At 29.2% G+C, this 14,167-nt stretch overlaps 1 protein-coding gene and 3 non-coding genes across 4 annotated transcripts in view; 2 read left to right on the forward strand and 2 right to left on the reverse strand.

Moving 5' to 3' along the window:
- LOC113366899 (heterogeneous nuclear ribonucleoprotein C-like) overlaps window positions 1-14,167 on the forward strand; it is a 390,018-nt gene that overhangs the window by 11,796 nt on the left and 364,055 nt on the right. The window lies entirely within an intron of this gene.
- On the forward strand, window positions 20-91 carry Trnac-gca. Its single transcript has one exon. It is a non-coding gene; the product is annotated as a tRNA-Cys (tRNA).
- Window positions 4,652-4,723, reverse strand: Trnac-gca. The gene has a single exon. It is a non-coding gene; the product is annotated as a tRNA-Cys (tRNA).
- On the reverse strand, window positions 6,693-6,764 carry Trnac-gca. The gene has a single exon. It is a non-coding gene; the product is annotated as a tRNA-Cys (tRNA).

The raw sequence follows: 14,167 nt of genomic DNA on the forward strand, positions 1-14,167 counted from the left end.
TAATTATTCATTGGCATCAGGGGATATAGCTCAGTGGTAGAGCATTCGACTGCAGATCGAGAGGTCCCCGGTTCAAACCCGGGTGTCCCCTATTTTAGTTTTTAAATATTATGAATATTTAACATATTTTTCATAAGGTTTATTTAAACATAGTGCCGAATATATATTTTTACATGAATTATGGTTATAATTTTAAATTTAAACGAAAATTATATATAAGTTGACAAGTAATTTTTGTTTCGGTTAGTAAGTGACAGTAACATGATTTAAATAAAATACATATTTGTAACAAATACATAAGAATGGTCAATTAATATGCTTGGTAAGTTGAACAATTACATAGACATGGTTGATTATTTTATGATGAATTTTTTGACTTTGGAAACAAAGAATATAAAAATATCTGAGCAATGTTTGTAGATTTTGTGAAACGAGTAACACAAATGTTATAATAACATTAAAATCCCGCATTTGGTATAAAATTACCAAACCTTTTTTATACTAAATTCCAATATTTGTACACCAAATTTTGATATTATTTTTCAAAAACAGTGTATTTTATACAAAATTCTCAGAATGTTAGTTGGTGTCTTCTATCCCGTGTCGTTGCCTCTCTTACCATAAAGAAAACCATGTCGTGATGGAGGCCAGATGGGATTAATGTCTAATAGACTGATTGGACACCACGCCCAGTATAATGTGTGATATCTATCGGCTATTCTACGCGCTGTTGGATCACTAATCTATTTCCTTATATAAAGAAAGGGTGCGCCGCTCCTTTGCCGTATTAAGTGATAGGCATCGTCCTCATATCACTTGATTAGATGATGGCCAAAGGCTAGGTTTTATAGGACAAATTAATTAATATTGATAGGCATCTAGTATCGGAATTGATAAAGTTTCGGATCGAAGGTTACTAGTGTTATGGTCTCGATTGATTCATGTTAGAATGATAAATGATCAATGACTTTAAATTTGGATTTTGTCCAATAGCTTGAATTTGAGTATGGTTGGTTGGCAATTGCACACTTTTGTTTTGTCACTATGATCTTTATACTTTTTTACGTTTTACTTCATTATCAAGGTAAGACTCTTTCTTTTCCAAATTACACCTAAATTACAAAGTTGTTGAAATAAGAGTTTTGTAAGTTTGTTTTTAGTTACATGTATTACACAGATATTTTTAGTCAATATCTTATGTATTATTTTTTTTTATCAAAAATTAGTGAATTCATATTTATTTATTTCTTGACTTTGGTAAAAATATCGAGATGATCAACGACTTTGTTTTCACATGTCCAACGTCTTGCATTTGAGCAATACTGGGTGATATAAGAATTCTTTTCAATCAATTTGTGTATTTGTTATTAGGGAAATATTAATATGAGCTTATAATATATTACATACTTCTATAATTCTATAATATGTTACATACTTCTATAATCTGTATAATATTTCTCTACATTTTACACTCAAGATCATAGACTTCCCACTGATTCTGGTTTCTATCAGTTGCATGCTTCTATAACACAGATATCGTCAGTCATTGACTTTGTATTGCTGTTTCTGGTACCAATTTATTTTGCATATATCTTTAATTAAAAAATCGATTTTATCAAAAAGAAAAAAGAGACACAATTACCAACAAAATTATTTTATGATTTTTCATATATCATCGAGTCAGTAGTTTATTTTTATAAGATAGAAAACAGCAGTCTTTAATAAAATTCTTTACACTTCCGCGTTTGAATTTATTTATTTTTTCGTTTTCTCGACTTTTGTAAAAATAAACGAATTGTTTTTCAGTTTCTTGATCTTAGTCTATAAAAAGCGCACCTACTCCCGTATCTCGTCATAAATAACTCATATTAAAACAAGTCAATTACTAAGGAATTTAATAATAAATGAGCCAAGTTTAAACGAAATGGCCTATTAAAATTCCTAAATTGTCTAGAGAGTATTTTTTGCTGTTCAGATTTCGTTTGGTTCGGTGTATTTATACGATGGTTTCCTGTTGTATATTTTAATCAATTCTTTGCCAGCTCTTTTGTTGAGCTGCAAATTTATTCGAAATTTATTCAGTCGTTTATAGAAAAATACAAAATACTGAAAAATAAAAATGATAGATAACTTTTTGACTATATAATAGATTTCAATCTAAAAAAATAGACTAATATAATATGTTGTGAAATTTTCAACTTGCATTGACTTGAAATTTTATTTTCTTTTAATGAATATTCGCTCCTACCTAGACTAAATTTTAAAGTCAGCAAAGTTATAGTATTTGTTATTATATAAAAAACTTCAGACCAATTCACTAATTGTTTTAAGCTATTTGAGCACGATTTTATTAGTATTTTGCTTTTTATATTTTTTTTCAAGCAACAAACTGTAGCTTGTAGTTTTTAATTTACTACCTACATTCATATTGCAATATTTACAATATCATCTATTAATAGTTCAGGATGTATATTTTCAAGAAATTACTATCTCACTGTTAGTTTATTTATTAAGAAACTATTTCTTCCTAAGCCACACAGCGTGCAACTACGCAATTAGTGAATTCTCAGTCCGATGTTTTGAGGAATATATGTAAATATAAGCAAAACTTTTTATAAGTAATAGCAAACAGGTGAAACGACAAAGGATTTTTATCGTCAGTCAAATAATTAACATCTAAATCTGGGTCAAACGGTTCGTGAATCTTCATATGAATATTCGCGGAATGCCAGGTGTCAAAATAAACTAAAGAGCTTGGCTGCAAACGGTGATCGTAAAGAACAAAGGAACGTTTTCACAAATAACAACACGATGGGAGATTTCTCTATGTGTTTGAGTATTAAGTGGCTATCACACGATCGTTTACTTTAGTTTTTTATTTGGATTTGTAGAGAAACATTGGATTTAAGATACAAATCTTATACGAGATTCAAACGGACAGTAGGTTTTCTATGTGTTTGAATATTGAGTAGCGGTCACAAGAGATGGTTTCAAAATACAAATTTTAATCAGATTAAGTAACTAAAATAATCACTTCAAGCAATGAATGAATTTTCACAAATAACAATATGATAGAATTCTTTGCGGCCTTAACTAGTCCCGGGTTCGTCGGTTCGAACCCAGGCAATGCTAAGCCCGCATCAGGCTGCTTTGATGTCAAGTTTCCACTTGAGGTTATAGATTTCAAATATAATAAAAAATCGCCTATCATAGCTGCATATAATTAATGAAATTTCAACAAATACTTTGAGTATTGTTTAGTATAGTTTCAACTGGATTAGACAACTACTGGGCTACCATTCATTGAAAAAAAAAACATACTGAATTTTAGTATCATACTTATATCAAACTCTAAGATGCCCATAATTAAGCCTAATAAAAATTGTTAAAAATATGAGGTACCCATATTTAATTTAATTAATTTATCATTATATTTTAATTTTCAAACGATTTTATCTTAATTATATAAATATATAATTTAATATATTCTTTATTATTGTTCTGGCTAACCTGCAAGTGCTGGTCATGATTTTTATCCATTAATCAAATAAAAATATTATTCATTTAAATGCCAATTTATTCAAATAATTGAAAATTAAATTCATCATCGAGATAAAAGATTAAAAATGAATACACAATACATATTGACAAATGAATTAAAAAGCAATTGAAATGACAAAAATTAATAATCCATTGAAATATGCATTATATCAAAAGCGGGATTGTAATGTTATTATGACATTTATGTTACTCATTTTTAATGAAATAAAACATATATTGTCACAATTATTTTATCGATTAACTTCGATTGGTAATATTTGTTCTTCACGTTGCAAAGTTGAATAAAATGAGCATTTTATTATTTGTATATTGGATTTCGATATTTATTTACGAATTAATACCACTTTGTTGGGCAAAAATGTTTAAAAATAGATGATTGAAATTATGTTTGATGAAAATGAGACTATTATTATATGCGCAGACAATTCATCTCCGAACTAACAATAAGTTCTTTTATAGAATATTTAAACAATATTATTGTTAATTTATTTTTTAATTTTTTTACGATTTTAATGTAGCATAAAAATCGATTACTTCCTAATACAAGGAACGACCATAACCAACTGTATACTTCAAACTTTAGAAAACTATCGTTTTTCTTTGCTCACAAAAGTTTAACGAAAACTTCTAACATTGCTCAAATATTTTTATATTCTTCTAAAGTAGAAATCTTTTTCATGAAATTAACCAACCAAATCTATGTAATTGTTCAACTTACCAATCATATTGACTAATTATTCTTATGCATATGTTACAAATATATATTTTTGACTTCCCGAAAAAGAAGTTCATGTTTCAACAAAAAATCCGATACGCTAATTTTATGTTTTCTCGACGTTTCAAGCCATTCTGAATCGAATTTGGAAAAAATATGTGTGTGTGTGGGAACAGATTTTTTTAAAGTCATTATACTGTATACTATCACTTGCTAACCGAAACAAAAATTATTTGTCAAATTTCATATAATTTTCGTTTAAACTTATGACATTAGAATAATAACCATAATTAATGCAAAAAAATATTTGGTACTGTGTTTAAATAAACTTTAAAAAAAATATTTTAAATATTCATAATATTTAAAAATTAAGTTAGGGGACACCCGGGTTTGAACCGGGGACCTCTCGATCTGCAGTCGAATGCTCTACCACTGAGCTATATCCCCTGATGCAAATAAGTTCGTGAATCTTCATATGAATATTCGCGGAATGCCAGGTGTCAAAATAAACTAAAGAGCTTGGCTGCAAACGGTGATCGTAAAGAACAAAGGAACGTTTTCACAAATAACAACACGATGGGAGATTTCTCTATGTGTTTGAGTATTAAGTGGCTATCACACGATCGTTTACTTTAGTTTTTTATTTGGATTTGTAGAGAAACATTGGATTTAAGATACAAATCTTATACGAGATTCAAACGGACAGTAGGTTTTCTATGTGTTTGAATATTGAGTAGCGGTCACAAGAGATGGTTTCAAAATACAAATTTTAATCAGATTAAGTAACTAAAATAATCACTTCAAGCAATGAATGAATTTTCACAAATAACAATATGATAGAATTCTTTGCGGCCTTAACTAGTCCCGGGTTCGTCGGTTCGAACCCAGGCAATGCTAAGCCCGCATCAGGCTGCTTTGATGTCAAGTTTCCACTTGAGGTTATAGATTTCAAATATAATAAAAAATCGCCTATCATAGCTGCATATAATTAATGAAATTTCAACAAATACTTTGAGTATTGTTTAGTATAGTTTCAACTGGATTAGACAACTACTGGGCTACCATTCATTGAAAAAAAAAACATACTGAATTTTAGTATCATACTTATATCAAACTCTAAGATGCCCATAATTAAGCCTAATAAAAATTGTTAAAAATATGAGGTACCCATATTTAATTTAATTAATTTATCATTATATTTTAATTTTCAAACGATTTTATCTTAATTATATAAATATATAATTTAATATATTCTTTATTATTGTTCTGGCTAACCTGCAAGTGCTGGTCATGATTTTTATCCATTAATCAAATAAAAATATTATTCATTTAAATGCCAATTTATTCAAATAATTGAAAATTAAATTCATCATCGAGATAAAAGATTAAAAATGAATACACAATACATATTGACAAATGAATTAAAAAGCAATTGAAATGACAAAAATTAATAATCCATTGAAATATGCATTATATCAAAAGCGGGATTGTAATGTTATTATGACATTTATGTTACTCATTTTTAATGAAATAAAACATATATTGTCACAATTATTTTATCGATTAACTTCGATTGGTAATATTTGTTCTTCACGTTGCAAAGTTGAATAAAATGAGCATTTTATTATTTGTATATTGGATTTCGATATTTATTTACGAATTAATACCACTTTGTTGGGCAAAAATGTTTAAAAATAGATGATTGAAATTATGTTTGATGAAAATGAGACTATTATTATATGCGCAGACAATTCATCTCCGAACTAACAATAAGTTCTTTTATAGAATATTTAAACAATATTATTGTTAATTTATTTTTTAATTTTTTTACGATTTTAATGTAGCATAAAAATCGATTACTTCCTAATACAAGGAACGACCATAACCAACTGTATACTTCAAACTTTAGAAAACTATCGTTTTTCTTTGCTCACAAAAGTTTAACGAAAACTTCTAACATTGCTCAAATATTTTTATATTCTTCTAAAGTAGAAATCTTTTTCATGAAATTAACCAACCAAATCTATGTAATTGTTCAACTTACCAATCATATTGACTAATTATTCTTATGCATATGTTACAAATATATATTTTTGACTTCCCGAAAAAGAAGTTCATGTTTCAACAAAAAATCCGATACGCTAATTTTATGTTTTCTCGACGTTTCAAGCCATTCTGAATCGAATTTGGAAAAAATATGTGTGTGTGTGGGAACAGATTTTTTTAAAGTCATTATACTGTATACTATCACTTGCTAACCGAAACAAAAATTATTTGTCAAATTTCATATAATTTTCGTTTAAACTTATGACATTAGAATAATAACCATAATTAATGCAAAAAAATATTTGGTACTGTGTTTAAATAAACTTTAAAAAAAATATTTTAAATATTCATAATATTTAAAAATTAAGTTAGGGGACACCCGGGTTTGAACCGGGGACCTCTCGATCTGCAGTCGAATGCTCTACCACTGAGCTATATCCCCTGATGCAAATAAGTGATTTAATGCCATGGAAGTTCTAGTAATTTCTGTCGTATGAAAGATTCCAAATATTGGAAACCAAAATTTTTTTCATAATAAAATGTTTTGTACACAATTGCAATGCATGGTAACAAATATCAGTAATTTTTACCTGCCAAACAATTTTAGGTCTGAAGCAATTAACATAAAATTCTAATGCCGTTTTATTATAACAAATATTTTAATAATTTCAGTTTACAAAGAAATGTATATAATTGAAATATATCAAACAAAAATATCATTAACATTGTGTAAAACGACGTATAATAACTGAGACGAAGTCCCGTCACGCACGCAAGGAGCCATGGGGCACGGTGAATTAATGCCTTATGTCAAAAACTGCTATTTCATTATATATAAATGTATTAATCTAACTTCTTTCTGTCGACTATTTCATTCTTTTCACTTTTCTAAACTCACAAATGTCTTGTGTGTTATACCTCGATGTGTAAGGATTAGGGAGATTGATTTTTCTGTAATAAAATACAAACGGTAAAAGATTACCGATAGAGGAATAGAATTGGATCGGCTAAACATGGGACTAAGAGATATGATTTTTTTACGTTACTGCATTGTTAAACTTAAATCTGAAATCTGAAATTTTTCAAGTAAAAATAATGCAGCATAAAAATATTCATCAATATTACACTATTAATTACCTAAAATTCATCACATATAGGCCGTATAACTGTTTGTTACAATCTACAAAACTTCAATATTAAATCAAATAATCATTTTCAAGAATTTAGAGAACCTTCAACCTAATCGCTGTTGATATAATACTAAAAAAAGTAGAATTTGAAGCCTGGAGAGATTTGAAAAACCAAATATAAAATTTTCAACATTTTTTTAAACAATAGAATCTGGACTATTTAACTTCCCTTATGGTAAGTTCCCTAGTAATTGCAAAAACAAACTAAAATGAAAATTTATGCATATTGTCACGTTTCGAAGGTTTTTAAACATTTTGGAGTACCTTAGCAAACACTGATGTGAATGTGTGTGCGTGTGCGTGGATGTGTATGTACGTGCGGATACAATTTATAATTCTAATTTGAGCGAACGAATCAACCGATTTAAATGATTCAAAAAACATTCGAATGCTATTGATTGGAGTGACGTGCTGATTATTTTTTGGCGAAGGTCGGTCTAGCCCTTTCGAAGAAACTAGACAAAAAGTGCTGAAAATGGCAATCCGGTTTTTAATTGAACAGAGTGACCGATATGAATGATTCTAAATACCTTCACTTGCCTTGATGGAATGAAGATATAATTAAATTTTTCGGAAAATAGCTCCATCGGTTTTGGAACTTAAGAGAAAAAGTTAGAAAAAAGCTATTTGGCGGTTGAAAATGATCATCAGACGTACAATCAAATTATCGATATTTTATAGAGATTTTAATAATAAGTACAGAATTTGTTTCCAAGAGTCGGTACCAAGATTTATGATATTTAACCGTAAGACTCTGTGTCATGGCTTTTTCTATAAAACAGCTACATACCGCGATCGCTTTGAAAAAAGTTCAGTACACTCAAAAAACTTCTGAGTCATCAAAAAGTCGATTTTCTCTAAGTTAAAAAAATCAAATATTTCAATTTTTTTTTTTAAAAAACACATTTTTTAAAAAAATGTTGTATTTGTAAAAAATTTTAATTACGGTATGGAAAATTCCAGCAATTTGCTTTAAGTCACGATACCATGCCACTAGTTATATTTTACATTGTGCACTTTCCTAATGCAATGCTCTACAAGTGTATTATAGTTGAAAACTTGAGACTTATCGTATCAAAAACTTTCCGACTTATCAAAAAAGACGATTAAGTAACGAGTAATAAAAAATCAAATTTTTCAAAAATGTTGAAGATTCAAAAATTTCAAAATTTTCAAAGAAAAAATATTTTTTTCAAAAAATGTTGCAACTTTTGATAATTCCAAATTACGGTGCAGGAAATTTAAGCAATTCGCCCTAAAGCACCATGCAATGCACCACTAGTTATATTTTATATTGTACACTTCTTCTAAAGAAATCTTTCCAAGTGTCTTACAGTTGAAAGCCGAGACTTATCGTCTTATTTGAACTGCATAATAGTAATTATATTGCAAAAGAGTATATGAAGCGATCAAAGTTGCGGCACTTGATGTCTGAGTCGTTGGCAGCTTGTTGTTAGTTTATCAGAGGAGGTTGTTAGCCGCGTGGCGTGCCCGAACCGTGAAGAATATTATAGCACACTTCCTGATAAGTAATATACTAGCGATACATATCTGCTTCCTAATTTCGACGCTGGTATACACGAACTATTCGAGGGGTATTTATTTATTTTTTAAAAAATGTTATGTTCTCTCTCCTACCCTTCTCATTATGCCACTTGCTGTGTTGATTTGTGGCGTAAAATACCCTCACGCACAGGCTAAAAAGTAGACCATTATTTAATCGCTGTATATAATTTAGTAAACGTTTGATATTAGCGGTGGAAATTTGTTACGTCTACGTGAATAGAATTCTAGAGAAATAACTACACTATACGTATAGGTACTTATATTAGTATTCAATAGATTAGTCAAAGAAACCCTCGACATTGCACGATACCAAAATTGACAATATCTGTCATTTTTCTTTAGAAAAAATTAATTTTTCATTGGTTTACCAAGACTATTAAAATTATTCTAGTTTGAAAAGAATGCAAATAACATTTGATATTTGAATTCCTTAATATTAACATGATACAAGCCAGCCAGATTTGTTTCATTAACTTCTATTCAATGATTATTTAACTGCTCAAAATACCATATTCTAATACCTTCAAATCTATCAAATATTTATTTGTCATATCTTCATAATTCATAAAAAAATAAATATGTGCTGATATTGTTATGGGAAAAATTTGTTTAGAATAATGTAATATTGTCGGTAAAATAAAGAAATCGCTATTATTTATTGCAATTAGTAATTGAAATTAATAGAGAAATAAAAATATTTAAAATTAGATGACTCTTGGAAGGAAACTCCATGGTGGCTAAACTAAATCATCTTTTTTTTTGTAAAATGTTGTGAGACTTGATAACATTTTCAATATGAACTCTGATACTATTAGAGAATATTATAAATTTTAGCAGATTTTTTTAATTGATAGTTAATTTTTTATTTATTGGTTTATTGTCCTTAATCAAGTGTTCATTAGCCATAAAGCAGTTGTTAATTACATTAGCGCGTTTTTATTTATTTTCCTATTTTTATTTCAAAAGAATTTAATATAATTATTAATTATTTCTCCATTAACAATGAATATAAGTAATATACTAATGTATTTTTTACAAACGTGTAACATATATTTATTTACACCCCGCACGAATCTGTCTTTCCAAGAAATTGCCTCACACAAGCCACCTACAACGGTAACCATTTGATGATAATAGATGTCATAATAACGTAAATAAAATTTTATGACATGCAAATAATGGATTATAAACCTATTATTGATTAGCAATAATGTACAAGAGCTTTGAGCCTAGAAACAGATACCAAACTATTGCAATGAAACGTTATAGTAGATACAACTTCAGCGAAATTGATTTAGAAAATACAATTTTAGTGTGGATAAAAATACTATTCAATTATATTTATTTCTATAATATGTTTAGGCAGAATGTAAAAATTTATTTCTACTTATCTATACTAAAAATATTTTATTATAATCGTAACTTATAGCGCAATGTTTCATAAACATTATATTTGTAACTTAGATGGTTCAAATTTTTATGAGTGAAGAAATTGCTAGATTTTTGAAAACTTTTCTAATAGCATTGGAATCCAGTCCACAAGGTGAACCTCAGAATTACTCTTCTGCGATTTTGATGAAACTTTGCATGCCGATAGATTTGATAATCAATCCCAACAATTTCAAGTATTATAGGCTTTTAGCTATAAAAAATAATTTAAGTTTTGAAAAAGACTATCAACTCTATCACCATAAGAAGTTTCATCAAAATCCTAGCAGACTAAACTTAAGGTTCTCTTTGTGAGTAGAACTTTTTGCCAGAAAATAATGAACATTTGTATCATAAAGATTTTTAAATGAGACACTATTACGCATTTTCATTTGATCTTTCTATAAGTGATTAAAGAGCATTGATTTCATAAAAATTTCACGATATATACATTTTCAAACAAACCAAAATATCATGACGCTCGATGTCGCAGCACTCCCATGAGAAATATTTTTTTATTTATTGTTTTAACAGCAATCAGAACTACTTTAATTTTAATATCCTATAAACTGCTCATGACAAATATAATTTACAATAGATTTATTTGCGGTATGATGAACTTCAAACTCAGCAACCGATTTCACACGATGTTTATTATATTTAATGTATGTTCTGAAAAACATTTGTTTAGCAAAATTGTAAAAATCAAAATCTAAACTTAGAATGAAATATTCCTTCTGTTGATTGCCAAAAATTTTCATTTTTTTCTGAATTTCTTTATAATCGCGAACGGCTCTGTACGAATATCGAGTTAGGGGCGTGCTGCCGCGAGCCGGCGCTCTCCTACGCATTTGAATAGATTATCACGGGCCGCTGCATTAATTAAACGCTGCAGCGTTTTCAAATTCCCGAACATTTATCGTGCACGTGCACAGGCACGCATTCACTTACACGCCGTACGTGAGTTCGTGTAAAATGCTAAATGCTAACATAGATAAAGCTCCGGTAGGCCATTTGCGATAATTGATCGATCCGCTGCATCAATTTCAGGAAAATAGAAAAAATACTGCAAAACAGACTCTTGCACTGACTATATGGGGCCGATTGTGCCGTAAAATAGACCAATGTTATGGCAAGGCTATGTTATGTAGTTGTTTTCATATAAAGTGGTACTAAAAACTTTCAAAACCCTATGTAGTTGTTGTGCAATCAGGCCACGCTGCATCAATTTCAGAAAAATAGGAAAAATACTGCAAAACAGACTATTGTACTGAGGCTATATGGGGCTGATTCCTCCAAAAGATAGAGCAATATTGTGACAAGGCTATATATAGCAGTTTTCATATAAAGTGGTAGTAAAAACTGTCAAAATCTCAAAAACTAAATTGCCATTTTTTGCACTTTTTGCTTAGTATCTCCAAAATGGCTGGACCTGTCTTTTCCAAAACTAATCAGCACACCTCTCTGTCAATATGAATCAAATACTTTTTGAATCAATCAAATCGGTTGATACTTTTCTCGAAGTCGTTCATGAAAAATGGTACACACCATTTTGTTTCAGAAAATGTTCAGAAAAAGAGTTCAGCCAAAATGTTTAGAAACCTCTGAAACGTAAAGATACGCAAAAAAAATATTTCACATTTTTTTTACTGTAACTTACTACCCTAATGGAAACTAATGATAATAGTAATAGATTCCGATTCAAATCTGTGTGTGACATAATATATTTTAACTAACTCCTTCATCATAGAAGTTTTTTACGAGGAATTTTTTTGTAGTTTTTTCATAATGTGCTGATTTGCGTACACTGAAATTAATAATTTTCTTATACGATTTTTAGCTTGAACAGGGGTTATGTAAGCTCTCTCTTTAGAAATGCGAGTAGGCATTCCTTTGCGTAAATGTGTGCGAAAATACACAGTTAGTAACCGCAGATTACAGGCGTAAAATGCTCTATATTCCGAACAAATGGGGTATTTTGAAAAGCCGAAATCTTTAAAGAGAATATATAGAGAGTAAATACATCAAATTAAATTCCTATTTTAATTGACTTCATAGACAGATTAGAATAGAAAATAAAGATGACATATATAACAAATATGCAAAAAATCTAAATTTGATTTTATCAATATTAAATTTTATTCTTTTATGAGAATTACTGATAATATGATACGTTGCTAAATAATTCAATCTTTTATATTGATGTTCTGATTAGACATATAAAATAGCAAATAAACAGATAAATAAACAAATGAAGTATTAAAGGAACCAACTCTAGACAATATGAGAATATGATATATTCATCAACAATAATAAATGACATTTTGTGGATCCAGAAATTTTAGAATTGAAAAAAAAACATAACTTACAGGTTTTCTTCCGTTCCAATATTAAAATCATTTGTTTTTGCTTCTTTCAATAGAAATGTAAATTCTCAAGAACTTGAAGATATTGGCATATAATACAGACATGCATTAAATTTATTGTATGTCATTTTACTGCTTTTTGAATGCGCAAATCCATAAATCAGGCAACTTTTTCAACTAAAAAAGCTCGTTGCCATGACAAAACAGTGTAAGGCTGGTACACGCCGCACAATTCTTTCCGGTGCGATGGAAATGCGCCACTGAAATGCATTCGCAAAGCGGTGGCGTATCGATCTGATAATGCGGACTTTGCATGTGCGGCTAAATAAAATCATCGTCAGGCTTGGCTTGGCTTGGTTTGGTTTGATTTGGTTTGGTTTTGCACTCGCGATTCTGTATTTGCTTTTTGACGCCCTAAAACCAACAGCTGCGAGTAAGTTACTCAAATCGGTAGTAATTCACATCTAGAGAATCGTTAATATTACCTGAGCAGTCTTTCAGAGAATTTTTCATTTTCTCAGCAAATTCAGTTGCTCATTTTATATTTCTTGCATAATAACTGTGACAAACAAGATTTATGCAAAACAAGATTTTTTTGAATTTGACTATTCCAAACGTGTTTGAAAAAATCATGAGGTAGGTTCAATTTTAATATTAACCCTTTCCTGACGGCAGTGCATTCCACCGAAGCGACACCAATGAACGGGACACCGCACCGAAAAGTGTGGAAGTCTTTAGTGTTTGCTATTACGCCTTTCAACATTACCTTAAAATTTTCTTATATCTACATTTCCTTAAGTACAATTCAGATAATTCTGTTCCATATGTCCATACATATATACATATTTATTTATTTTTTTTACATATTTATACATATATGCAAGCCACCGTATATATACACCGCCCGTATCGAAAAGGTTAATTCATTTTATTATAATTTTATTCCATTTAACCAAGAGTTTTAAAAACTTGATTAAAATTCTAATGATATCTCAAACATTTCATTTTTTATTTATTCAAAAATTACCAGAAAATTTATTTTAATTTATATTTTATTTATTATGTTTTATTTATTATTATGAAATTTTTTTTTTTGAGTGTTTCGATTTTTTCAAAGCGGTTAAATTGCGCTGCGTACCTAAGAAAAGAAATATCGAAGCGCGGTTTTGTTTGGATACAATTTTTTGTCGACGTTTTCGAATCAACGGTTCAAAAAACATTTGTTTCGTATTGACAAGGAAACGTGTTGATTAATTTGGGCAAAGCCAGGTCTAGCCATTTCCAAGATACAGGGA

The sequence above is a fragment of the Ctenocephalides felis genome, unplaced genomic scaffold (genome assembly GCF_003426905.1).
Source record: "Ctenocephalides felis isolate EL2017-DRISC unplaced genomic scaffold, ASM342690v1 CF-g0.4_SCAFFOLD_01170, whole genome shotgun sequence".
Lineage (NCBI taxonomy): Eukaryota > Metazoa > Arthropoda > Insecta > Siphonaptera > Pulicidae > Ctenocephalides > Ctenocephalides felis.